The 27,732-nt window shown below is 46.2% G+C and overlaps 1 non-coding gene across 1 annotated transcript; it reads right to left on the bottom strand.

Moving 5' to 3' along the window:
* Positions 1 to 7,906: 7,906 nt before the first annotated feature.
* Positions 7,907 to 7,979, bottom strand: TRNAK-CUU (transfer RNA lysine (anticodon CUU)). Its single transcript has one exon. It is a non-coding gene; the product is annotated as a tRNA-Lys (tRNA).
* Positions 7,980 to 27,732: the final 19,753 nt, after the last annotated feature.

Genomic DNA, 27,732 nt, shown 5'->3' with positions numbered 1-27,732 from the left:
CAGGCAGATTCTTTACCAGCTGAGCCACCAGGAAGGCCCCTGCCTTTGAAGTTCAGACACTCTGAGCCCCAGGCTTCATCTGTCTCCTGCCACAAGAGATGAGAACTTCTTTGCAGCCAAAGGGGCTCTTGACTTTCATTCCTGACCCAGTGCCTGACACTTGTCCTCAGCTGTTTACTTTCTGTAGAAAATCTGTCTTTTAGCAATAGCCACAATCTAGTGATGCTTGTAAGCACTCTTCTCTGTCCATCACTACCTGATACTTTGCCCCTGCTAGTGTGGAGCTCCCGCTTCCCCATATACCCTCCCAGTTCACTCCACGGAAGTCTGAACAGTTGGACATCACCTCACACCAGGGACTGTCTTTCTGCCCACCACCACTGAGCCTGCAGATAAGCCATGGGGCAGACAGCGGCCATCAGAGTGGACCACATGGGGCTGAAATGGCCAGACCTTTAGCCCCATATTCCACTCAGTCACTGAGGTGGTGGTGGTGTAGTCAATAAGTTGTGTCCAACTGTTTGCAACCCCATAGGCTGTAACCTGCCAGGCTCCTCTGTCCATGGGATTTCTGAGGCAAGAATCACTGATGTGGGCTCCCTGGAAAGAATGTGACTTGGATTAAGGCAGGTCTCTGCAGCTGGGGCTGACCCTGTGGGGGCTGACAGCTGGGGGCCCCTCCACCCACCTCCTTGAAGCAGGGGAGTTGGGTGGTACCCCTCCGTGCTAGCAGACCTGGAATCAAAAAGACATGGGTTCACAATCAAAAAATGGGCGAAAGACCTAAATAGATATTTCTCCAAAGAAGTCATATAGATGGCCAATAGGCACATGAAAAGATGCTCAATATTGCTAATTATCAGGGCAATGCAATCAAAATCACAGTGGGTATCACCTCATGCTGGTCAGAATGGTCATCATTAAAAAGTCTGCAAATAACAAGTGCTGGATAGGGAGAGGAGAAAAGGGGACCCTCCTACACTGTTGGTGGGAATGTAAATTGGTGTAGCCAATTTACACTAAGGAAATTGTGGAAAACACTAAGGAGATTCCTCAAAAAAACTAAAAATAAGAGTTGTGTATGATTCAGCAATCCCACTCCTGAGCATATATCCAAACAAAACTATAATTCAAAAAGATACATGCACCCCAGTGTTCATAGTGGTACTATTTACAATAGTCAACACACAGAAATAATCTAAATGGCCATCAATAGTTGAATGGATAAAGAAGATGTGTTATATATATATATATATATATATATATATATATATATATATATATTTATATAACGGAATACTACTCAGCCATAAAAGAGAATGAAATAATGTCATTTGCAGCAACAGGGATGGGCCTAGAGATTATTATAATAAGTGAAGTAAACTAGACAGAGAAAAATAAGTATCATAGGATATTACTTATATGCAGAATCTAAAATGTGATACAAATGAACTTATTTACAACACAGAAGCAGACTCATAGACATAGAAAACAAATTTATGGCTACCAAAGAGGAAAGATGGAGGGAAGGATAAATTAGGAGTTTGGGATTAGCAGATACAAGTTACTATATATAAAATAAATAAACAACAAGGTCCTACCATATAGCACAGGGAACTGTATTCAATATCCTATAAGAAACTATAATGGAAAACAATATGAGAAAGAATATATATTCTTACATATATGTAACCGAATCAGTTTGCGGTACACCAGAAACTGACACAACATTGTAAATCAACTACAATTCAGTAAGAACAAATTTTCAAAACAAGATTGGTTCGACAACTTCCCTAGTGGTCCAGTGGCTAAGACTCTGCGCTCCCAATGCAGGGGTTTCTGGTTAGGGAACTAGATCCTGCATGCCACAATTAAGACCTGACACAACCAAATAAGCAAATTAACTAAAATAAATTAAAAAATAATAATCAGAGGGTTTTCTAAAAAAAAAAAAAAAGACATTAGTTCAAATCTCACCAGTGCTACTTACTGTGTGACCTCTTGGAAGTGGCTTTTTGTGATATGGAGATGCAGACCCTTCCAGCTCTGACTAATTCATCAGGCAGCTTTGAGAAATGAAGAGTTCTCCATAGGGGACTTTTCCAGAAAACTAAAACTCATTCTTAAAACAACTATATCTACTTTTTCTACTTTGGGTAGAAATCTTTCTAAACCAAGTTATACATTTTCCTGCTTCCTTTAAGCAGAAGATACTCAAGATGATTAGTCTTTTCCTGATGACTCTGGGTCATGTGGGCTGCATCAGCTTCAGATATTTTTGTCTCCTGTCGTCCTATCTGGGTGTCAGTGTGCTAGTCTCTGACAGCCCACAGAGTCCCTCATCTTTTCTAGGTTGTTAGCACTGAGATGCTGTGGGCTGGGAAGCCAGGCAACCAAGCCTGAGAATAATTTGAAGGAGAGAGAGAGAACTTGCCTTAGACTGCAAGACTGTCTAGGATGCCTCCACCTTCTCTCCTTCACTGGGGGGTCAGACTTGCATCCAAGTCTGATGACTTTACCAGCCTTGGCTTCCTTCCTGCTTTTTTTTCCCCACACAGGCATTTCCTCTAAGAAAATCCTTGTACACGTAATTTATCTTGGCACCTGCTTCTCAAAGGACCCAGAGTGACGCCCCCCCCAAAAATCTGCACTGTTATGCTCCACCCATGGTGTACAAGATGGTGTACCCTGCACCCATCTTCCCCTGCACTTTTGCCCACACATTGGTCCCACCTTCAAATTGAACCACCAGTGAGCAGGTGGACCCTCCTTCAACTCTCTCGACAGCCCTTAGGGGCATGCTATTGGCAAGGGCATCGCTGAGACTGTTTAAATGGCTGGTGACAAAACTCAACCCAAACTGTCTTAAACACAAAAGAACTTTCATTTACTGCATACGCTTGAAAAGTCCAGAGTCATCTGCCTTCAGGCTTGGCTTGATCCAGGAGTTTAAATTATATCACCAAAGGCAATGTCTCCCTTCTCTGCCTCCATACAGTTGACTTGATCCTGAAGCTGCTGCACTCTCTCCCCTTGGGGAAGCAAAAATGGCCAGTGAAACTCTAGGTCTTACACCCTTCAAGAGAAGGAAGGGTGTTTATTTTATAGAAGCCCTAGCAGTCTACCTCTTCTTGTCTCATTGTCTGGACCAGGTTACTTGGCCAACTTTTAACCAATCACTCTGGCCAGGAGATTGACTCATTGGAAAAGACCCTGATGCTGGGAAAGGTTGAAGGCAAATGGAGAAGGAGGTGGCAATGGATGAGATGGTTAGACAGCATCACTGACTCAATGGACATGAATTTGAGCAGATTCTAGGAGATAGTGAAGAACAGGGAAGCCTAGCATGTTGTAATCCATCGGGTCACAATGAATCAGAGATGATTTAGCAACTGAACGATAACAATAGCTAGCCAGGAAAAGAACCTGATTGTCAATCAGGTTCCATGTGATCAAGCTGAAGGAAAATGACTTCCCTAAAGGAACTGTAGGTGCTGTTTTATCAAAAGAGAGTTCATATTGAAAGTCATATTGAAAACAAAACAAACAAAAAAAAACTATTACAAAAAGGCAACGAGGAGCCAGCTCTAAATCTCACACTGGAGGGAATGCTGAAAATATGGAGGGCTAACTGCAACCGCAGGAGTCTTCTCAGAGAAGGGCAGGACCAGCCTCTTGCTGCCAGCAGGAGTCCTTGGAGGGAATATTTTTCTCCTGTTCTCAGTTTATAAGTTGTTTATCTGTACAGCCACAAAAGAATCAGGAGATGTATCAGCTGTCAAAATAAACACATGGGGGCATGGTTAAGTGGTTTGCCCAATTTGAAAGATAATAATAATAATAAAAATTTTAAAAACCAAGGAAGTCAGCCTTCTGTTATTTGGAAGAAAATTTCAGAGCCAACAGCCCAGCATCCATCTTTTTAAGAAGGCTCCAACCAGCTGGGGGTTTTCTTGAGGAAGCCATATCTTCCCGCCCCGATCCTCACAAATACACCATGTTCACAGAAGATTCCAGCGCTTTCCCTTCCAACCCAGCTTTAGCCAAACAGCACTTCCTCCTAACATCTCCTGAGTGTCAGGTACCTTGGCCATGGGAACTCATTTATTTCTTTCAACAGCTTCACCACAGGGGCCCTCTGCCTGTCGTGGAAAGTGAGAGGGTGAGTTCAGAGTCAGACTTATGGTTCAAATCCCAGTGGTACCACTTGCAAGGGGTAACCTTGTAACTCCAGCCTCTCACACTCCCAGTTAGGAATGCTGATGCTCCCCATAAGGTTGTGAGTGTGGATTGAGAGATTCCGTGTTTGCATGCGGTAGACACTCAAAAAGTGTTCACTCTCATTATTACAGCAATTGAGGTCCTGCTTCATCAGTGGGGACAAGGAAAGAGCACTTAGCTTTCAAGCTGGATGACTTAGCCCCAGCATCTTGAGCATGTCTGTGTTGCCACAGCCCCTTCCTTCTGTAATGCTCCATGACCCCTCAGGGATGTTCATCGAATTTATTATCTCTTCAAAGAAAGAAGTCTGTCCACGCCCCTGAGCAGCCCTGGAATCCTGGTCCTCTTGACACTCGTCAATATCACTGCTGTAACACAGGGATCCTGAGCTGTCCACCTTCCCCTCTGCCACCTGTGGGGGCCTGGGCACACGACTCTGCTGACTCCTGGTGTCGAGGCAGCTGCCTGCTCATCTCGACAGAACCCTCTGGGCAGGCGCTTTCCACAACGCGCGAGGCTCTCAGGCCCCGTGGGTCCCACTCAGCCCGGTTCTCTTCCCCCTGAACCTCAACCACAAGTGGCACAGACTCAGCTCCGCATTTCAGTGAGGGACCCCTGTGGTGGCGGCTGGATCCTCAGCACTGACCACTCCCTGCGCCTGGATGCACCTCCTCTCCCTCGGTTTGCAGACCCCACGAGCTGAACTGCCTTCTCACTCTCTCATTCATAAGACTCACCCTCATAGACCTCCATAAGCTGGGATGGGCAACTTGGGAAACTTTTCTCTTTACAGAGGGAGCCTAAAGTCTCAAATCAGAATGGCCAGATAGCCTAGCATGTAAGGAAGCATTCAGTTTCATAGTGGGAGGGGAGGTTTTTCGCTTTCTCCTATTGGATGGGATAAAACAAGCATATAGAGACCAGTTACAAGCTAAGTTCCAAAATATTTAACAATAATAATAATTAAACTAGAAGGTCTGTCAGTAACTTACTTTTTCTTTTTAAGACCGAGTTCAAATTTACCCCAATAATAACAACAGTCACTCTTTGCTTACCTTCCGATGAGCATTCCCAAGAGGAAAAGGAAGGGATGGAGTGAGGGCAGAGTAAGTGAAAGTCGCTCATTTGTGTCTGAGTTTTTGTGATCCCATGGACTCTACAGTCCATGGAATTCTCCAGGCCAGAATACTGGAGTGGGTAGCCTTTCCCTTCTCCCGAGGATCTGCCCAACCCAGGGATCGAACCCAGGTCTCCCACACTGCAGGTGGATTCTTTACCAGCTGAGCCGCCAGGGAAGCCCAGTGAGTGCAGAGGGTCCTGGCTATTACATGTAACTCTGCGTGTCTAGAAAATGTGTAATGAAATGGGAACGTCTTCCACCGTTGATGGCAGAGTAGTATGGTGGATAAACAAGGTGGAAAACCATTGCCCTCAATAAAATAAGGATCAGTTAAATAAGCTATGATATGCTTTCAGTGGAATACTATGCAGCCTTTAGGTACAGATATGAAATATGATTTAGGCGTATTATTGAGTGATAAAAGTTGCAAGAAAAAGCATAAAATATTATGTCATTTGTATACCCAGATTATCCTCCACAGAATTATACTTCACATTTCTGCAGACACACATATCAGCAAATACATAATTAAAAGTCTGGAAACACACAAAACTGACGAAATTGGGGACTTCAGAGATAGGAGTGATGGTCCCAAGGATGAGTTTTAGTTTTATCTATAATGTTTTCTTTTTCACAATGATCACATATTTGTGTATTACTTATGAGTTTAAAATACGTAGCTACTTTTAATATAAAATAAATTTCAGCTCATTTTCTCTGAAACCTTTAGGACTAGATTGGACTTGGCGGCAGTGATTGGGACAAACATGGGTATGTTCAATACACTTATTGCCAAGATGCTTTCAAGAAGGGAAAACCAATTTCCACCCCAATCAGTGGAAAGATGACCAAAATAATAATATTCATTGCTGTTACTGGTTTCAATCAATAGTTCTTTGACAACCACTGAGGGTGAGCATTCTTTCACCGTGCTCTTGGCCATCTTAAATTAAGGGAAGAGGTGCCTTTTTCCCACCTCCTCCTCCCTGGGAAATGCCCAGCTCCCACAGCTCAGGGACTATTTAATGAACACCTGCCCCCAGGGAACCAAACAACAACCAGGCACGCAGTGAACTTTCCCTCTGCAGGAACCTATACTTTTCCCCACACCCACCGGAGTCATTGCTATTCCTCTTACAATAGAAAGATTCCAACAGTAACATTGCTCTGTCAGAGCCAAGTCTTCTAGGGAGCACTGGTCCATATTAATGATACCATATATCCGCAGGGGCGAGCCTCCAGCTGCACTGAAATCATGGATGCAGGAGGGAGATGGTGAGAAACCCTGCAGGAGTCCTTGGAGGCTCTGGGTGCGCTGCTCTTCTCCACGTGGGCCCTGGGAACTTGATGTTTGCTGGTACCCAAGCCCCGCTGTGCATCAACACCACCAGTGTCATTAACTCATTATCTTTCATCCATGCAGGCCCGCCCACTGCCAGCCCCAGCCATGGGCCTCGTGAAGGAGGATGTTGTTGCAAAAAGAGCCTCATAATGATAGAGTGGGGAAAACTGTAGGCATGAGAATTTCTCTTAGGAACAGACCTGTCTTTATTTAGGACAACATCTTGATAAATCACTTGGGATGGGAGCCAAGGCAACAAAAGAGATGTTCGAACTCCTCCACATTCCAAGTGAATTGGAAATGTATGGTGAGCATCTGTCAAACGTATTTAACTCATTAATGAAAGGATCAGCAGGATGGCAAAATGGGTTCCAAGAGGATAAAGGAAACTAACACACACACACACCACCATATATACACTGACATCCACACACACATTTAGTGCAAAGAGAGAATGCTGGAATCAGGCTCCAAGTTAAATATGAAACTAGTTAATGACCTACAGGCCAATAAAATCTTTAGGCCAAGAATCAGCAAACTATAACACGCTGATCAAATCAGACCAACCACCTGTTTTTGTATGCCTACAAGCTAAGATTTTTTTTTTTTACATTTTCCAGCAGTTGGAAAAAGAATAATATTTCATAACATGTGAAAATGATATGAAATTTAAATTTCAATGTCTGTAAATATAGTTTTATTGGGACTCAGGCAAGCTTGTTCATGGCAGAGTTCAGTAGTTGGGACAGAGACTATATGGCCCACAAAGCCTAGAATGTTTATCCTCTGAGCCTTTATAAGAAAAGCTTACTGACAGGATAAAAATTTGTCAATACTTGGGGATTATGTTCTCTGCAGGACAAAAACCATTTGCACCTTCACGGGACAAAAATTATTTGCACCTTAATCAATTTTCTACACTTAACATCTAACTTGATCAAATCTGAACCTAATCAATAGCAAAGTCAAACAAAGCAACATCCCCTGGAGAGTCATGTGCAAGCATCATTTTCAGTCACTTCAGTCGTGTCCAACTCTCTGCAGCCCCGTGGACTGGAGCCCACCAGGCTCCTCTGTCCGTGGAGTTCTCCAGGCAAGAATATTGGAGTGGGTTGCCATTTCCTACTTCAGGGAAACTTCCCAACCCAGGGATCAAACCTGCATCTCCTGCATTGGCAGGCAGGTTCTTTACCACTGAGCCACCTGGGACGCCCTAAAACATGTGCCCAATGTGGGACTCAAACCCATGACCCTGAGATTAAGAGTCTCATTCTCTACCAACTGAGTTATCTGGGTTGATTCACCTGGGAAATCTCCTAGAGAGTCAGATAAGCTTTAATCAGACTGTTTAAATTTGATTCTGAAATGTTATACAGTCATCTTTTTACTTTCAAGCTTTTGGGTATTTGATCTTAATACTTAAAAAACAAAGATCATTAAGTAATGCAAACTAAGTGATCTATAATGATCAACAATGCTTCCTTCTAGAGAGTTGTCAGAACTGAATATCTGAAAGCCACTCATGAAATGAGGTGACTTCTCACTCTGAGCAGACAGAGGACAATCGGACCTGCTGGAAATAGGACAGACTGGGGGAAAGGCTGACATGCCGAGCTACTTTGAAGGTTGATATATGTCATCCTAGAAGAACGGGGAGCAGGGGAGGGCTGCAGGGGAGGGGACAGAGAGGGACAAAGCCCCAGATGATACCAAGATGGCTTTGGAGTATGTTGGGGATTGGGTGTGTGCTCGGTCGCTCAGTCATATTTGACTCTTTGCGAAGCAATGGACTGTAGCCCACCAGGTTCCTCTGTTCATGGGATGCTCCAGGAAAGAATACTGGAGTAGGTTGCCATTTCCTTCTACAGGGGATCTTCCCAATCCAGGGATCGAACCCCTGTCTCCTGCAGCTCCCGCATTGGCAGGCAGATTCTTGACCACTGAAGCACCTGGGAAGCCCAGGGATTGGGTGGCATTTCATTATTGTTGGTTAGGTATATTGATTACTATAGAGACTGTCCTAGACTTAGTAGGTGCTCTCCAGTAGATCGGGGACAGTTCAGTCTCCCCATTATTTATTCCCAGCCACAGACTGCATGCCTTTAGTGGCCCACCCTCCACGCCAGTGCTGCCAGCACCACTGGAGTGTGCCAGAAATAAATCTGGGTGGGTTTCTGTTTTTTGAAAAATTCATGTGTATTTGAGATATAATTGATACACTGTCTTAATTCAGGCTACTGTGACAGAACACCATAGACTGGGTGGCTTATAAACAAAAGAGATTTATTTCCCAATATTCTGGAGACTGTAAAGATCAAGGTACTGGCAGATTTAGTGTCTGGGGAGGGCCCACATCCTGGCTAGATGACTGAGTTTTCTCGATGTGCCCTCAAGTGGTAGAGAAGGCAAGGAAGCTCTCTGTGGTCTCCTTTATAAGGATGCTAATCCCATTCATGAGGGCTTCATCCTCGTGACCTAATCACCTGCTGAAGACTCTACCTCCAAATACCATTACATTGAGATACTGGTGGCTTAGGTTTCAACATATGACTCTGAAGTGAAGTGAAATTGCTCAGTCATGTCCGACTCTTTGCAACCCCATGGACTGTAGCCTACCAGGATCCTCTATCCATGGGATTTTTCCAGGCAAGAATACTGGAATGGGTTGCCATTTCCTTCTCCAGATCTTCCCCACCCAGGGATTGAACCCGGGTCTCCCACATTGTAGGCAGATGCTTTACCATCTGAACCATCAAGGAAGCACAGACATCTGGGCCTCGCTGGTGGCTCAGTGATACTGAATCTGCCTGCCAACGCAGAAGACGCGGGTTCAGTCCTTAGGTGGGGGACGGTCCCTGGAAAAGGAATTAGCAACCCACTCCAGTATTCTTGCCCGTGAAATCCCATGGACAGAGGAGCCTGGTGGGCTACAGTCCATGGGTCACAAAAGAGTTGGACACAACTTAGCCACTAAACAACAGCAACAAACATTCAGTAGATAGAACACATCAGACCATTCATTTAAAGTGTATAATTCAGTGGCTTTTAGAGCATTCGCAGATTTGTGCAACTATCACCACAATCGCTTTTAGAATACTTTTTACCCTCAGAATGAAACCCCTTAGCCATCACCCTCCAACACCCCAGCTCTAAGCCAGGTGTTGTTTTTTTTTTAATTGTACGTGAGTCAGAAGCTTAAACATGTCAAAATATCACAGAGATACTGCCCACGCATGGATCTCACTACTTGTTTCCAACATTGAAATTTTATTCCACTGGAATGTTCATGCAAACCCAGGATATTTCTCCTGCTTCCACTCCCCCGAACACCCCCAGTCTTGCTCCTAGACACCTTTCTGAGATGAGTGGCAGGAGGATGAAGTCACCGTATGGTGCCATCACCCTCCCCACTTTTCTCACTTTTTCCCCCCTGTATCCTATTAGTATAGAAATATCTACGGGGCATGAAGATTTGGGGGATTTATGACATAGACATAGACCTGTTGACATAAATATGTCAGAATTTGGCACTTGAGAAACATCAACACCTGTTCACAGAAGGATGGGTAAGAGTCGTGATCACCTACCACCTACTCAAGACCCCAAACCAGCACCAAGAAGGTACAATTTCTGAGCATCCAAGAATTCGTGCTTTCTTAGGTCACATTCCTAAAAGCAGGGCCTAAAACAAGGATGTTTGTGAGAGTGATTTATGGACAGAGTGCTCACAGGAAGATTTGTATGGGGAGGAGAAGCAGGATAGGGTTGGGGAGAAATCAACCAAGAAGTTGAAGCCCAGCCCCAGCCTGACCCCATGGATAGCTCCAGACAGAAGCTTCTTTGAGGTAAGGAACTGGGCCTCCATAACCCCACACCAGTCAGCCATTGGCTATAGCCTCTTGGCGAGGGGGAGCCTAACTCCCAGGCAGCTCCAGTTACACACGGCAATTTTTGGAGAAGGTTTTCCACGTGAGCTACAAGCAGCAAAAATATAATAGCAAAAGCCATTAGCAGCTAAAGTCCCTTGGACTGCAAGGAGATCAAACCAGTCAATTCTAAAGGAAATCAACCATGAATTGTCACTGGAAGGACTAACACTGAAGCTGAAGCCCTAATATTTTGGCCACCTGATGCAAAAAGCCAACTTATTGGAAATGACCCTGATGCTGGGGAAAATTGAAGGCAGGAGGAGAAGGGGACGACAGAGGATGAGATGGTTGGATGGCATCACCGACTCAACGGACATGAGTTTAAGCAAACTCCAGGAGATGGTGAAGGACAGGAAAGCCTGGCGTGCTGCAGTCCATGGGGTCACAAAGAGTCGGACACGACTGAACAACTGAACTACATTAACAGCAACACCTACAGTGTCTGGATAATGAGTCTACTGAACAGGCGGAAAGGCTCCTAGGGGATGTGGTGAGGCCCGAGGAGCATCTATGCCCTGCATCTGCTCCGCCAGTTTTCTAGTTATCCCATACACACTCAGCTCCTAAGGGAGCTGCATACAGAAAGAACAAGAGCAGAACGGAAGTCAAAGTACCCCTTGACTGTGACCTGGACCCATAACCCCTGGCAGAGCTCTAATGGAACTGGGCTGGGAGCCTTCCTGCCCTCCTGAGGTCCAAAGTCGGCCTTCTTAGGCATTCCTGTTACTACAGCTGCATAACAAAACACTCTGAAACTTAGTATTTAAAAAGCATCGATCATTTATTTTCTAGGTGGGCATAGTTCGTTTCTGCCCCAAGAGGCTCCAGAAGGAGTGGCTTGACTGGGGGCTGGAGGATCTTTCGGGTGGCTCACTCACCGGCTGGAAAGCTGGTACTGGCTCTCGGCTGGGCTCACAGCCAGTACTAAGAGACTATATGTCAGTTCCACTCAGTGGGAGGGTCTCCACTGGCTGTTTGGGCTTTCTCACAGCACGATGGCTGGATTCCAAGAGCAAGCCTCCTAAAAGACAGGAAGTGAAAGCTTCGGGTTTCTTGAGGCTTAGACCAGGAAACTGGCACTCTATCTGTCACAGTCTTTGCATCAGGTAGTCACAAAACCTAGAGGGAAGATGAGATACATCCCTTCTCCTGATGAGAGAAGTGCCAAACAATCTTGGGACCATATTTTAGATTGCCACATGAGCTGAGCGTGCATAAGGAGTGATGTGTGTCAGTGTTACTTGCTCAGTCGTGTCCGACTCTTTGCGACCCCACAGACTGTAGCCTGCCAGGCTCCTCTGTCCATGGAATTCTCCAAGCAAGAATACTGGAGTGGGTAGCGATTCCCTTCTCCAGGGGATCTTCCTACCCAGGGCTCAAACCCAGGTCTCCTGCATTGCAGGCAGACTCTTTACCACCTGAACCGCCCAGAAGGAGTGAAGGCTGGGCCCTAAGAGAAGCCTGGCTCTGTTTACCGATCCCACGTGGACTAGAGAGAAGGCATATTCACATCGCTGTCCGTGATCGTTAACTTTATGTGTCAATTTGATACCCAGACATTTGGTCAAACATCAGCCTGGGTGTCTCTGGATGAGATTAACGTTTGAATCAATAGACTGAGTAAAGCAGTTGACCCTCCCTCATGTGGGAGGGCCTCAGCCAACTCCTTGAGGGCCTGAATAGAACAAAAAGACTAGTCATCCCCCAAGTAAGAGAGAATTCTTCCTATCTGACTGTCTTTGAGCTGGGACATTGGTTTCTTATCTGCCTTTGGACTCAGACTGAAACATCAGCTCTTCCTGGATCTGCAGCTTGCAACTCACTCTCCAAATCTTGGGGTCTCTGTAATCATGTGAGCCAATTCCTTATGATAGATAGGTAGAGAGACATATAGGTACATACATGCCTACACACATACATACACATTGGTTATCTTTCTCTAGAGAAGCCTGAATAACATACCTCTGTGTAGGTGGGCCTCATTCAATCAGTTGGCGATTTCCTCCAAAGAAGAGAGAACAGGTTGCCTTTTGACTTGAACTGCAACATCCAACTCCTTTCCCCAGGGTCTCCAGTCTGCCAGCCTTAACTACAGGTTTTGGACTTGCCAGCCTCCACAATCAGACAAGACAGTTCCTTAAAAACAACAAGAAAAAAAACCCTCCTTCATTCATTCATTCATTTCACTCACATCCTGTGGTTCTATTGCTCTGGAGAAAGAACCCTGAGCACACCTTTCAATGAATAGTGACTGTGGCCACTAGAAATGGATGCCTTGTTATCTGTGTCAGTGAAGCAGTTCATCTTTGAGAAGTAGAAACAGGAAGGAAGTCAGCAAAGAATCAGGCAAAGGAGTTAAGTGTCCACGCGTTTCAAAGGAGAAGGCCGCAGGGAGTCATGTCAGGCCCTGCAGAGGTGCTCCAGAGCCCCACTCGCCACGGGGCTGCCCACCATCGCTGAGTCTGGGTCTCTCTTGTTCTCCCATACAGAAGCCCATCTGGCCACTGCGGAGCGCAGCACAGAAGCACGGAAGGAGGTAGATGGACTGCGTTTTCACATCCTCGCCTTTGGGACTGTGGGCCTGTCAAGGTGAGAGAACGCCCCAGAGCATAGCAGAAGGAGCCTGGGCTGGGAGTCAGAAAGAACCTGTTCTTACCTGGTTCCACCACTTAACTAGTTCTGTATATTTTGCCTACTGTTCAAGCTTCTATCTGTTCTCCAATAATAAGGAGATAATGATACTTCCCCTGCCTACATCTGGACTTGAGTGTAAATACTAAGTGAGTTAACAGAGGTCTGGGAATCTGCACACCAGTCAGGGCTTTAGAGAAGATGTGTATTGTAAGGGATTAAGACAGGGATCTGAGAGCTGGGCACACAGTCCAGCTACGGGAGGATGCTATTTGTGTGTCTTGTCCTGGAGCCTGATTCCACAGAGCGAGCAGGCAGGAAAGGACCGTGGATGTGAAGGGGAAGAGGGCAAGGACAGATGGGAACCTGCAAGGCTGGAGCCCCGAGGACAGGCAGGATCACAGAGGTCTCTCTTGGCCTCCGCGTTTGGAGGTGGGGGGCGCGGCCCTGCAGGAGCGGCCAGCATTCTTCATCACACAGTTTAACACACATGAGCCAGGAGGAGGAGATTTGAAAAAGGAAACAGCAAATGAGTGACAGCTGTGCAGACTCTAACCCACACCCCATCCCCATCCCCCCTTCCCCCCTCCACTGCATAGGGAGAGGACACCCCACATCCTGCCGCATCTTCCACAAGTGTCTCCATGGCTTAGCCAACCAGGGTCTCCGCCGGAAAGGGAGTTCTGAGAAAGGCCATCTCATTGCAGATAACTTGACACAGTACAAATCCACCACAATTTGTCAGCTCCAAATTACTGGCCCAGTGAAAGCGGAAAAAAACCCTTCTTCCCAGCAGAGTTAATTTAGCCAGAAGCATAGAGCCACCAAACAGCTTTGTACAGAGGAGGTGATAGCACCATCCTGAAAATTAGACACACGTGACTTTTACTTATTCTCCAAGCTAAGCTTCAACAGTACCTGAACCAAGAACTTACAGATGTTCAAGATGGAGTTTTAAAAGGCAGAGGAACCAGAGATCAAATTATCAACCTCCGTTGCATCATAGCAAATGCAAGCTGCTGTTGCTGCTAAGTCGCTTCAGTCATGTCCGACTCTGTGTGACCCCATAGACGGCAGCCCACCAGGCTCCACTGTCCCTGGGATTCTCCAGGCAAGAACACTGGAGTGGGTTGCCATTTCCTTCTACAATGCATGAAAGTGAAAAGTGAAAGTGAAGTCGCTCAGTTGTGTCCGACTCTTTGCAACCCCATGGACTGCAGCACACCAGGTTTTCCTGTTCTTCACCATCTCTCGGAGCTTACTCAAAGTCATGTCCATCGAGTTGGTGATGACATCCAACCATCTCACCCTCTGTCACCCCTTTCTCCTCCTGCCTTCAATCCTTCCCAGCAACAGGGTCTTTTCCAATGAGTGATGGGACCAGATGCCATGAGTTTTCCAAATTTGCTGGCATATTGAGTGCAGCACTTTCACAGCATCATCTTTTAGGATTTGAAATAGCTCAGTTGGAATTCCATCACCTCCACTAGCTTTGCTCATAGTGATGCTTCCTTAGGCTTACTTGACTTTGCCCTCCAGGATGTCTGGCTCTAGGTGAGTGATCACACCATCGTGGTAACCTGGGTCATTAAGATCTTTTTTGTATAGTTCTTCTGTATATTCTTGCCACTTCTTAATCTCTTCTGCTTCTGTTAGAGCCATACTGTTTCTGTCCTTATTTTGCCCGTCTTTGCATGAAATGTTCCCTTGGTGTCTCCACTTTTTAAGAGATCTCTAGTCTTTCCTATTATATTGTTTTCCTCTGTTTCTTTGCATTTGCACTTAGGAAGGTTTTCTTATCTCTCCTTGCTATTTTTTGGCAGTCTGCATTCAGATGGGTATATCTTTCCTTTTCTCCTTTGCCTTTTGCCTGTCTTCTTTTCTCAGATATTTGTGAGGCCTCCTCAGGCAGCCATTTTGCCTTTTTGCATTTCTTTTCCTTGAGGGTGGTTTTGATCACTGCCTCCTGTACAATGTCACAAACCTCCATTCATAGTTCTTCAGGCACTCTATTACATCTAACCCTTGAATCTATTTGTTACTTCCATTGTATAATCATATGGGAATTGATTTAGGAAATACCTGAATGGCCTAGTGTTGTTCCCTACTTTCTTCAATTTAAGTCTGAATTTTGCAATAAGGAGTTCATGATCTGAGCTGCTGTCAGCTCCTGGTCTTATTTTTGTTGACTGTCTAGAGCTTCTCCATCTTCGACTGTAAAGAATATAATCAAATCTGATTTCAGTATTGACCATCTGGTGATGTCCATGTGTAGAGCCTTCTCTTGTGTTGTTGGAAGAGGGTCTTTGCTATGACCAGTGCATTCTCTTGGCAAAACTCTGTTAGCCTTTGCCCTACTTTATTTTGTACACCAAGGCCAAACCTGCCTGTTACTCCAAGTATCTCTTGACTTCCTACTTTTGCATTCCAATCCCCTATGAGGAAAAGGACATCTTTTGTTAGGGTTAGTTCTAGAAGATCTTATAGGTCTTCACAGAACCATAGAACTTCAGCTTCTTCAGCATTAGTGATGGGGCACAGAGTTGGATTACTGTGATACAGAGTGAGTTGCCTTGGAAACGAACAGGGATCATTCTGTCATTTTTGAGATTGCATCCAAGTGCTGCATTTCAGATTCTTTGGTTGACTCTGAGGGCTATTCCATTTTTTCTAAGGGATTCTTGCCCATAGTAGTAGATATAATGGTCATCTGAATTAAATTCACCCGTTCCGCTCCTTTTTAGTTCACTGTTTCCTAAAACGTCGATGTTCACTCTTGCCATACTTATTAGAATGGCCAAAATCCAGAGTCCTGAGAACACTAACCGCTGGTGAGGGTGTGGAGCAACAGGAACTCTCATTCCCTGCTGGTAGGAATGCAAAATGTTGCAGACACTTTGCAAAGTGGTTTGGCAGGTTCTTACAAAACTAAACTTACTCTTTCCAGGTAATCCAGCAATTGCGCTCCTTAGTATTTGCCCAACAGAGCAAAAAGCTTATGTCCACACAAAAACCTGCACATGTATGTTTATAGGAACTTTATTTATAATTGTCCAAATTTGGAGACAACCAAGATGACCTCAATAGGTGAATGGAAAAATCAAACATGGTCCTTCAAGACAATGGAATATAGTTCAGCACTGAAAATAAATCAGCCAGGAGGTCCAGTGGTTAAGAATCCATCTTACAGTGCAGGGCACAAAGGTTACATCCCTGATTTGGGAAAACACCACATGCCATGAGGCAACTAATCTCAAAACTACTGAGCCTGAAGCTCTGGAGCCCACGTGCCACAACTAAATAGCCCACAGTTCAGTTCAGTTCATTTCAGTCACTCAGTCATGTCTGACTCTTTGTGAACCCATGGACTGCAGCACACCCGGCTTCCCTATCCATCACCAACTCCCGAAGCTTGCTCAAACTCATGTCCACCAAGTCACTGATGCCATCCAACCCTCTCATCCTCTCTGTTGTCCCCTTCTCCTCCTGCCCTCAATCTTTCCCAGTATCAGGGTCTTTTCCAATGAGTCAGCTCTTCACATCAGGTGGCCAAAGTATTGGAGTTTCAGCTTCAACATCAGTCCTTCCAATGAATATTCAGGACTGATTTCCTTTAGGATTGGCTGGTTTGATCTCCTTGCAGTCCAAGGGACTCTCAAGAGTCTTCTCCAACACCACAGTACAAAAGCATCAATTCTTCGGTGCTCAGCTTTCTTTATGGTCCAAATCTCACATCATACATGACTAATGGAAAAACCATAGCTTTGATTAGACGGACCTTTGTTGACAAAGTAATGTCCTTGCTTTTAATATGCTGTCTAGGTTGGTCATAGCTTTCCTTCCAAGGAGCAAGCATCTTTTAATTTCATGGCTGCAGTCACCATCTGCAGTGATTTTGGAGCCAAGAAAATAAAGTCTGTCACTGTTTCCATTGTTTCCCCATCTATTTGCCATGGAGTGATGGGACTGGATGCCATGATCTTCGTTTTTTGAATGTTGAGTTTTAAGCCAATTTTTTCACTCTCCTCTTTCACTTTCATCAAGAGGCTCTTTAGTTCCTCTTCACCTAAAACTTCTCCAAAAAAAAAGAAGTCTTTGGAAAAAAAAAAACAATAGAGAATAGTTAACCAGAAAATCAATAAATATTCCTGAGCTTGACTGAGATGTGGGGTTCATTTTATTAGTGTTTAAAGTTGTAGAATAAAATTAATTTTGTTAAATAAAAAGTATAGACTTAAAATTTTTGAAGAACATTATGCTAAGTGAAATCATGACATAGAAGGATAAGTATTATATGATTCTTCTTCTATGAGGTACCTAGAACAGGCAAATTCATAGGGGCAGAAAGTGGATTAGAGAGCATCACAGACTGGGGGATGGGGAGTTCATGTTTAATGGGTACAGGATTTCTGTTTGGGATGATGACAAAGATCTGGAAATGGATAGTGGTGACAGTGGCACAGCACTGCTAATTGCTAACCACTGAACTGTACCCTTAAACACCATTAACATTGCATAGTATGTTATATATATTTTGCCACAATTTTAGAAGTACATGATTGGTACCTGCTTGTTCTTGGGAAAGCACCTTTCCCTCCCATGGTGTCTGACTTGAACTGGAGCCCGAATCCAGAGGATTTGCACAGAGAAAAAAGAACTAGTTGCTAGGCATCCAGGCTGGGTTTCCCAACCCTGCCTCCTACACGCAGATGCTAATGATCCAGCTGGGCAGATGGAGGATCATTTTTACCCTGGTCCCAACAGAACCTTCTCACCAAATAAAAATATCCCTGCCTGGAGAGCCTCCTGTCAACTGGGCAGGTTAATTCCAGCCCCAAAGAAAGGGATATCCCTGCTCGTTGTGATACTTACTACCATCGATTCCAGGGAGCCGAGGAGGCATCACCCTCTGAGCCCCATGTACATGCTTAGTCATGCCCAACTCTTTGCAACCCCATTGTAGCCCACCAGGCTCCTCTGTCCCTGGGATTCTCCAGGCAAGAATACTGAAGAGGGTTGCCACTTCCTTCTCCAGGGGATCTTCCCGATCCAGGTATCAAACCCGTGTCTCTTGTGTCTCCAGCATTGGCAGGTGAGTTCTTCACCGCTAGTGCCACCTGGAAAGCCCTTTGAGCCCCACACTGCAGGCCTTTGCTTACAGCCCCATGGGCTTTCAGAAAGATCCTGCACAATCCCGTCCACCCACCTACATCTTATCCATCTTCACCGTTGCTGTTTAGTCACTCAGTCGCGTCTGACTCTTTTGTGACCCCATGGTCTGTAGCATACCAGGCTCCTCTGTCTTTGGGGTTTCCCACATAAGAATACTGGAGTCAGTTGCCATTTCCTTCTCCAGGGAATCTTCCCGACCCACACCTCCTGCAATGGCAAGCAGATTATATACTGTTGAGCCACCTGGAAAGGAAAAAGGTTATAACCCACTAAATTATTTCTCACTCCTACCCACTAGTGAGTGGCAAACTGCAGTTTGAAAAGTCACTTTACTAAGCTATGGTACACCTTCAGCATTTAACAGCTTACTAAGGGACTTCCCTGATAGTCCAGTGGTTAAGACTCTGGGCTTCCAATGCAGGGGTCGTAGGTTCAATCCCTGATCTCACAGGCCATAAAATAAAAATTAAAAAAAAAAAACAGGTGCTAAACTTACCTGGAGATCTTAAGAGAAATGAGACAGGCTCCAAGCCTGAGAGAGTTTACATTCTAGGACAGAATGGACATGTAGGAAATGACTCATATTATTTCAACATCTGTAATGAACTAAGCTCTTTGCTAGGCACGTATACACCTGATGTCACTGATTTTCAGAACAAGCCTGTCAATAAGGCCAGTGCCTCTCAGACTCAAAGGTGCCTCTGAATTACTGACTGATCTTGTTACAATGCATATCCCACTGCAGGAGGTCTGGAGAGGGCCTGAGACTCTGCATTTCTAACAAGAACCCCAGAGATGCTTATGCCTCTGGTCCCGGGGCCACACTTTGAGCAGCAAGAAGTCCTTTGTTTTTCATCTACTGAGTTCTCCTGATATGCCAGGCAGCATGCTCTGCACTTGGCATGTGGCAATGAAGCCAGTCCTTGAATCAGAGCCCTCTGGTTCCAAATCTCACCCTCAAAGCTGAGGAAGGATGGGGTGGGGGATGGATCATGCTCAGGATGCAGGAATGAAAACAACAGTAGGTGGGGCTGGGAGGGAAGGCAGGGGCCAGGATGAAGGACTCTTGGGGAATGTTAACGGCAGCCTGGCAATCATGGAGGGTGTGGTTGGTGCAGACTGGCTGGTGATCGGGGTAGGTTTCTGTTGGTCCCTCTGTATTCCTTGCAGCTAAGAAGCCTCTGACTCACATAGAAGGCTGCCCCCAACACACACCCTGCGAGGCAGCACATCCCCCAGTAACGGCAGACTATTTGCTATGCAGCAAATGAGTCCTCAGGGGCAGAGACTTGCCAAACAGCACAGCGGGCCCAGCCCACAAAGGGCTTCATAGCCTGTGAGCTGTCAGTCTAGATACTGGCCCCTCAGCGGGACACTCTGCTTGACAACCCAAGTCACTGTGGCTCTGAGATGTTCAAATATTTATTCCACTCACACTTAGCCATTTGTTTTGTATGATTTCTAGAGCTGGAGGGTTTCCAACCTCAAGGAAAGGCTTAGTTAGACCCGTGCTGACTACAAAGAGATTCAGTGCCCTTCAACAGACGCAAATGAACGCCGGCCTTGTCCCATGCCCTGTGGTTGGCACTGGAGCACAGAGATTTGAAACCTGAAAAGGATGTCCCAAGGTGGTCCTCCAAGCTGCAAGGACCCGCACTGCTCAAAAGTGTGTCTTAGAAAAAAACGCATGGCTAGTAACCACAGGAAACGATGCCCAGAGTCATGAAGGAAGTGAACTATCAGCAAAATGCAGTGTTTTCATCTTTCACACAATCAAAAAGGTAAACAATGGGGAAGATTTGGTGCTGGAGATGTGTGAAATAGACATCCTCAGATACAATTGTGTGGGTTCATCTGTAAAGTTTCTGTGGAAGTAATTTGTCAGTTTCAATCAAGAATTGTGATGTGTTGGATGGCCTTGACTCAGCCATTTGCTTCCAAGAGCCCAGCATGAAGGAAAGAGACAGAGGGACTGACATGAAAAGTGAGAGGTCTGGGTTCTGAGTACATGTAATCCTGGGACTTGGGTTATACGTCGTGAAGGAACTGGTAGCCTCTCTAGTTTGTGGCACGTCAGCTCCAGAGCTCACGGGCTCAATAGTTTTGAGATTAGTGGCCCCAGGGCACATGGCATAGTCCTGAACCAGAGATCAAACTGCATTGTAAGGTAGCCCAGAGTTCTACAGCAGGGCATGGGACAGAACTAGAGAAATGTTGTCCACTGTTTTTTCAACCTGCTCTGGTGCCTAACAGGCTGCTGTGGCTCTAAAAACACAGGATTTATTCCAGCCAGCCTCCACTCTTGGATCTTACAATCCAGTTAACATGCAAACAATAGTCTGAGTGCTGCAGGGGAGAGCCCATCCCAGGAGCTGGTGCTCATTGAGACCCCTGTGCGCCAGGCACTTGACTTGCATTATCTCAGCAGCCTTCCAAGTACTGAGTGGGCTGAGTGTTATCACCCCCATTTTACAGATCTAAAAACTGAGTCCTGTACAACTAACATAGCTAGCCCAAAGTCTCATGACTAGTAAATTGGCAGACTGAAGATTCTGGCTCAAGGCTGGCTGACTCCAAAAGCAGAGCCTTCCACACTGTAACATCACTGTCTTCCTGGCGTATTTCATTAAGGCGCCCCAATTTTTTTTTAATTTTATTTATTTGATTTGGCTGGGCTGGGCCTTCAATGCTGTGTAAAAACTTCCTCTCGCTGCGGCAAGCAGGGGCTACTCTTTCTTGCTTTGCTTGGACTTCTCATTGGGCAGCTCCTCTTGTCACAAAGCGTGGGTTCGAGAGCATTGGCTCAGTAGTCATGGCTCACAGGCTTAGTTGTCCCACGGCGTGTGGATGGAAGCCTGCATTGGCAGATGGATTCTTTACCACTGGACCAACCAGGGAAGCCTTGGTGCCCAAATTCTGATAAGTCCCTGGGAGCGGCCGTGAGGAGCTCCTGCCCAGGGACAGGGCTGTCTCAAATTTATATGCTTAACAGGCACCTATAATTGGATTCCTGACTTAATTTGTACATCCCTCAAAATGCAAAGCCACCTGGAGAGAGAGCAAGCTTGTGTGTAGAGGAGATGCCGATGGAACAGTTTAGGTGTCAATCCTCTCTGTTTTTTATATTTATGTTTATAATTTATATTATTTATATTTATATTATTTGGCTGTGTCGAGTCTTAGTTGCTGCACATGGAAAGGTCTCTGCATCATGCGAGATCTTTTAGTGTGACACGTGGGCTCTCTAGTTGTGGCACTTGGGCTCTAGAGCTTGCGGGCTCAGTAGTTTTGAGATTAGTTGCCTTGTGGCATGTGGCATCTTCCCAAACCTGGGATCAAACCCTCGTTCCCTGCATCGTGAGGTGGTTAACCACTGGACCACCAGGGAAGTCCCCAGTCATCTCTTCAGATGATGAGAAGATGACATTAGACTCTGGAAATGGACTGCCCAGGTCTGAATCTCAGCTCTCACATTTGCCAGCTGGGTGACCTTGGGCCAGTTACTTAATGTCTCCAGGTCTCAGTCACCTACAAATAGGATGTTTTGATAAATTAAATGAGTTAATATTTGTGAACAGTATCTGGCATGTGCGGATTGCTATTTGTTAAAGTCTCAGCAGCCAGTTGGAAAATCCATCATTACTGTCTTACGTTTACATGGGAAATATATCTATTTAGAAAAAAAAATTGTATTTATTTATATAAAATGCCATGATGCTTTGGAATGAGACCACACTATGCCCTTCCCCCAGAAAGTGAAAAAGTGAAAGTGTTAGTTGCTCAGTTGTGTCCCTCTCTTTGTGACCCCATGGACTGTAGCCCGCCAGGCTCCTCTGTCCATGGGATTCTCCAGGCAAGAATACTGGAGTGGGCAGCCATTCCCTTCTCCAGGGGATCTTCCCAACCCAGGGACTGAACCTGGGTCTCCTGCATTGCAGGCAGACTCTTTATCATCTGAGCCGCCAGAGACAGGCTCAAATAACAAAATCTGTCTCCCTAAGGCACCTTCCAAGGTGAAGGGTCTTATCCATGGGGGAGGCTCTGTTTTGTTTAGTAGCATCATATGTGTTTGGATGTGCCATTGGATGGAGAAAATGAAATGCTCTCCATGCTAAAGGGATGGCGAGTTTGAACAAAAATCCAAGAGGAGCAGACAAGAAGGCCAGGAGCGGGGTGTGGAAAGTGGAGGGAACGTGTGTGTTTGGAGGTTTCCCCGATGAAGAACTCAGGAGAACAGAAGCACCCACTATGGACATCTGGGGGGATGCAACATGGCTGGTTCACATGACCCCTCCTCCTTGTGACCCCACAACTCCTCTGTGAAGTCCATCATCTCCATATTCTTGGTATGATCAGATCTCTGTGGAACCCTGGTGTAGGGTTCTTTTTAGGATTCTGACTCAGGGCCTGGGTGGAGGAAGCCCAGTGGGGTTGGGGGAAGCTAACACCTGGGTCCTCACCAGGTAAGGTGCTTACCCTATGTCATGCCCCCATGAAAAGGCTGAAGAGGCAGGGAGATGATGTGGCTTCTGCACTCAGGGAGCGGAGTCCTGCAGACACACCGGCAGGTGTTCATGATGTGTCCCATCTTCCCCATCACTGTGGTTGGTTCAAGGGAAAGCTAATCAGTTGGTTCTCCAAGATTTTACCAGGAGAGAGAGGCTCTGTCTTGCCTCTGGAATACCAAGCTGAGGTGGTGGCAGCCTGGCATGGTCTGTGGTCCCTGCCTCACTGAATGGGAGCTACCCTCTCCTCTCACATCCATTCTTTTGGGCCCTGTTGATGGCTGGTGGCATCACCTAAGCCGATCAGGGGCCTTCTCTGGATATTTCAACTTAGGACAGGAAGGATCAAGGCTCAGTACCACACGGAGCAAGGGGGATGAGATGTGAGAGGAGGGAGGTAACAGGAGCTGTGCTGAGAAGCTCATCCATGTGAGGAATATCTGGGAAGATGAAGGCAACAAGAGAGAAGTGGTGAGGAGGAAAGGAGGGGTGGAGGGAAAGAATGGTCTGGTAGCATTCGAGTCCCTGAAATCCAGTGTCCAAGACCCAGAGAGACTCTTACCTTTCCCCACACATATGTGACAATTTAGACCCGTCTTTATAGACTGGGTCAGACATAATGGCTCTGCTCTATTGTATAAAAACTCTCAGTAGCACCCCATGAGCTACCTGACAAAAACATGCATGCCTCCGCCTGATATTCCAAGATCTCTAGAATCTGGCCCTAACCCACGCCACTAACCTTACTTCCTCTTCTTGCTTGGCCAACTGGCCAACTGGATGTTCCTTAAGAATGTCTCCTGGACTTCCTTGGTAGCACACTGGATAAGAATCCACCTGCCAATGCAGGGGGCATGGGTTCGATCCCTGGTCCAGGAAGAAACCACATGCCTTGGAGCAACCCAGCCCGTGTATCACAACTCCTGAAGCCCACACGCCTCAGCGCCCATGCTCCGCCACAAAAGAAGCCACCGCAATGAGAAGCCCATGCACCGCAACGAGTGAGTAGCCCCAACTTGCCAAAACTAGAGAAAACCCAAGCACAGCAATGAAGACTCAATCACAAAATAACTCCTACCCTCCAGCTCTTGGGCTTTTATTCCTAGCCTTGCTTATCTGGAACGGTCTCTCTTCCCATCACCCCTGCCAGTGGCACCGGTGATGCTAGCCCTGGGACCATTTTGTACACCACCTCTACTCCCTCTTGGGAAGTCCTTTCCCCCATTTGTGGTGCTGCCTCTCAGTCACATGATACAGGTAAAGCAAATCGGATGCTCTCTCCTGAGACAGGCTCTTCAGAAGAGGAACGTACCACCACCAACAGCAAGATGGTTTGAACTGACAAGTCTCTTGATTGTTCCACCTAAGGATCTACATGCATCCCCTCTGCTTTTAAAAATAATTCTTTAGACATCCTTCTATCTTTCTAACAAACCGCTTTTTTCTAGTGCTAGCTGGAATCCTACAAAGAACCCTAATTGACACGGTACTTGTCTAAATTCTACTCAGTCTCCAAAACCCAGTTCGAACAGCCCCTAGAACAGATCGCTCCGTTCAGAATTGGATGCGGTGATTATTTTCTGTCTCCTCTTCTTTTTCTCTCTTTCTCTCATTCCCCCTTTCCATCGCCCTCTCCTCCAGTCACTCACAGACTCCCGTCTTGGAAGCTGCAGCAGAAAGTTCTGATTGCCTACCCAATATCATTTCACTCCTGTTCCTTCTAAAGAAAAAACTGATTATGTTAGGAGAGGTGACACGCCTGGCTAAATTATATTTCCTGTACTCCCCTTTTAGAGAGAATGTCGGCCAATGAGAAGTTGTTAGATAACATTTCTGGTAAAAATCCCTAAAAGGGAGTCTGACTCAGATGAAGGTCATGTTTTTGCTCTTATCTCTTTCTTCCTTTCTGCAAACTGGCACATGGAGAGGAGAGGAGCAACCACTTGTGATCATGAGACAACCTTGAGATTGAAAGGCACATGCTAACCATGGTGGGGCAGAAAGCCAAAGGAACCTGAATCTCTGCTGACATTGCCAAGGTGTCATACCGACCCTGGACACCAGCCTCCAGAATTTTTTCATGTGAGAGACAATGCTTTCTCCTTTCTTAAATTAATTAATTAATTTGGCTGTGTTGAGTCGAGTCTAGCACTCAGGATCTTACGTTGCAGCCCACAGGCTTCTCTCTGCTTGTGGTGCACGGGCTTTAGAGCACGTGGGCTCTCTAGTTGAGGCACAAGGGCTCAGTACTTGCAGCATCTCAGCTCAGGTGCCCCACGGCATGTGGGATCCCCAGCCAGGGATCAAACCCCTGTCCCCTGCACTGAAAGGTGAATTCTCAACCACTGGACTACCAGGGAAGCCCCCAGGGCTTTACCTTTGTGGTGGTGGTTTAGTTGCTAAGTCGTGTCCGACTCTTGGGACCCCGTGGACTGTAGCCCGCCAGGTTTCTCTGTCCATGGGATTTCCCAGGCAAGAATACTGGAGTGGGTTGCCATTTCCTTTTCCAGGGGCTCTTCCTGATCCAATCCAGTTCTCCGACATTGCAGACAGGTTCTTTTCCAACTGAGCCATCAGGGAAGCCTTATCTTTGTAAGTCACCATTAATTGGGTTTCCTGTTTTGTGCAGCTGAACCTCACCCCGATACAGAAGGTCAATCAAGGCTACATGCAGGAGACTACTCAGCCTAGAACCAGTATCTGCACTACCGTTACCCAGAGTCACATTGAAAAGACAGAGAAGGAAAGAGTAGTGTGGAACTCAGGGACCTAGTCCCAGTTCTCTCTTTTATATGAGAAAGTGTTTATGAACTTGCTGTCCCCAATCTGACCATCACTGGGTTCTTCACTATCCTTTCATTCCTCATAAAGGAGTGATCACCATCAGCATCCTTCATCTTTTACAACTTCCTACAACCCTCACATCTTTTCCCAGCAGAGAAGTTCACCTGGCCTCCTCCACCATCACCCAAATGAACCCAGCCTGTACATTATCAGCTAGTACTTTTGAGTATATACTATGTGCCAGGCTTCATGCTGAGCATTTGCTATTTATCATCTTACTTTAATGCATCCAGCCCCTAGCCAGTCTTTCCTCATGAGAAAGCTGAGGTCCATCGTCTCACAGGTAGAACTTGAATTCAGGTCCACTTGCCTCTTAACTACCACCTTCTGTCTGTGAGGAGGAGATAAATGAAAACTATTGACTAGTATATGGCAGAGACGACTAACTTCCCCCCAGCATCCACTGTCTCTTTTTTCTCCGGCTGTGGCTCTCCAGCAGGGCCATCTTGCCTCCAAGGGGACACTAGGCAAGGACTGAGGTTTTGGGTCATCACAACTTGGAGGAGGGGTACACCTGGCTTCTAGTGGGTAGGGCTCAGAGACATTGCTAACTACCCAATAATGCACAGGACAGCCCCCACAACACAGAATTATTTGCTTTGAAATATTATTTGTGCTGAGATTGAGACACCCAGTTCTATAGGAATAGAGCCCGGATTTTTAGCTGGGCACAGGGCTGCCAGGATAATGACCACATGGGACTAAGTTCCGGCCAACGGGATGTGAACAACTTGTCCCGGGCCCTTAAAAAGGGGGCAGTCCACCCTTCCCTTCCTCTTCTCCTGCCTCCTGATGTCTGGACTTCGGACATGGCCATCTTGGAACTTACAGATGAGGATGGAACCCCTGGGGTGGCAGACCAAGATGGGAGAACTCTGCCCCACTGGTGACTCTGCAGAAAGAGCCAACACACTGGCTGGGACTTTTGCCTGCGAGAGAAAGACAAACCGTCACCGAGTTAGAACCACAGTGATTTCAAGTCTTGGTTGCAGCTGTCAGACCCTTGTACAACCAGCTCAGTTTGATATCCCTTCCTGAGATCAGAGAACTACTAGATCTGGAAAACACCCTCTGGAGAGGCCGAGCATCTGCTCTATTTTGGTAGCAGACCCTGAAGGACAGGAAAGCACTTTTAAATGCAGTGTCATCACAGCCTCATGGCATTTGCTCTGTCAATCCACGCCTGCAGACCCTCTCCATCTGAGGACATTCATTCATCAAATTCCCAGGCTTTGACTCAGCTCCACTAGTTTTCGCTTCCAGGGTCTCAAGTGGTCTCCTCATGCATAAAAACAATCTTCTGAATACAGAACAGGTGCGTATTTCTGAAATTTAACTGTCATCCTGGGGAGGAGGAGAGGAGGCTGTAGGTGCCGAGGCTCTGCCCATGGGCTGGCTGAGCACATAGCCACTCCTCTGTTCTCCCGTCAGGCGGTGGCAGGAGCTGTGATTGATCACCCAGATTCCATTATAATCTCCACCGAGTCGTGTCATCCACTGTTTCTAGCAGCCCAGAGGACACGTGGCATGTATTTCAGACACAGCTGAGCACTCTCAGGAATGCTGGAAGAAACACTGGCCTGAATATTAAGACATCTGATTTCTTAGTCCTGAACCAGCCTTTAAGCTGTGTGATTCTCTTGTTTGTCACTGACAACACGAAAATTAGCTTCAGCAAAAGAGCAAGGGATTTTTTGGCTCATGTAACTGACAAAGTCCAAAATCAAGACGTGGCTGGATCCAGGGACCTTACTCACCCTGCTTCCGGCTCCTCCAGCTCGATGCTTTAACATCTGCCCTGCACTCCTGTGCTGGATACACTTTGTTCCAGACGACTCGATATTCTGCCCAAGTCCTAAGTCTCCTTGCCTTGACCTCCTGCCTTCCTTCATCACCCACCCTCCTGAGGATGAGTCCTCCTCCTTGGACACACTTTTCAAATACGAACCAACCAATCCAGAGTATACA

Source organism: Odocoileus virginianus, chromosome 33, assembly GCF_023699985.2.
Source record: "Odocoileus virginianus isolate 20LAN1187 ecotype Illinois chromosome 33, Ovbor_1.2, whole genome shotgun sequence".
In the NCBI taxonomy this organism is placed as follows: domain Eukaryota; kingdom Metazoa; phylum Chordata; class Mammalia; order Artiodactyla; family Cervidae; genus Odocoileus; species Odocoileus virginianus.
Note: the sequence above shows the minus strand (reverse complement) of the source record. Positions and strands in the feature narration are given on the sequence as shown.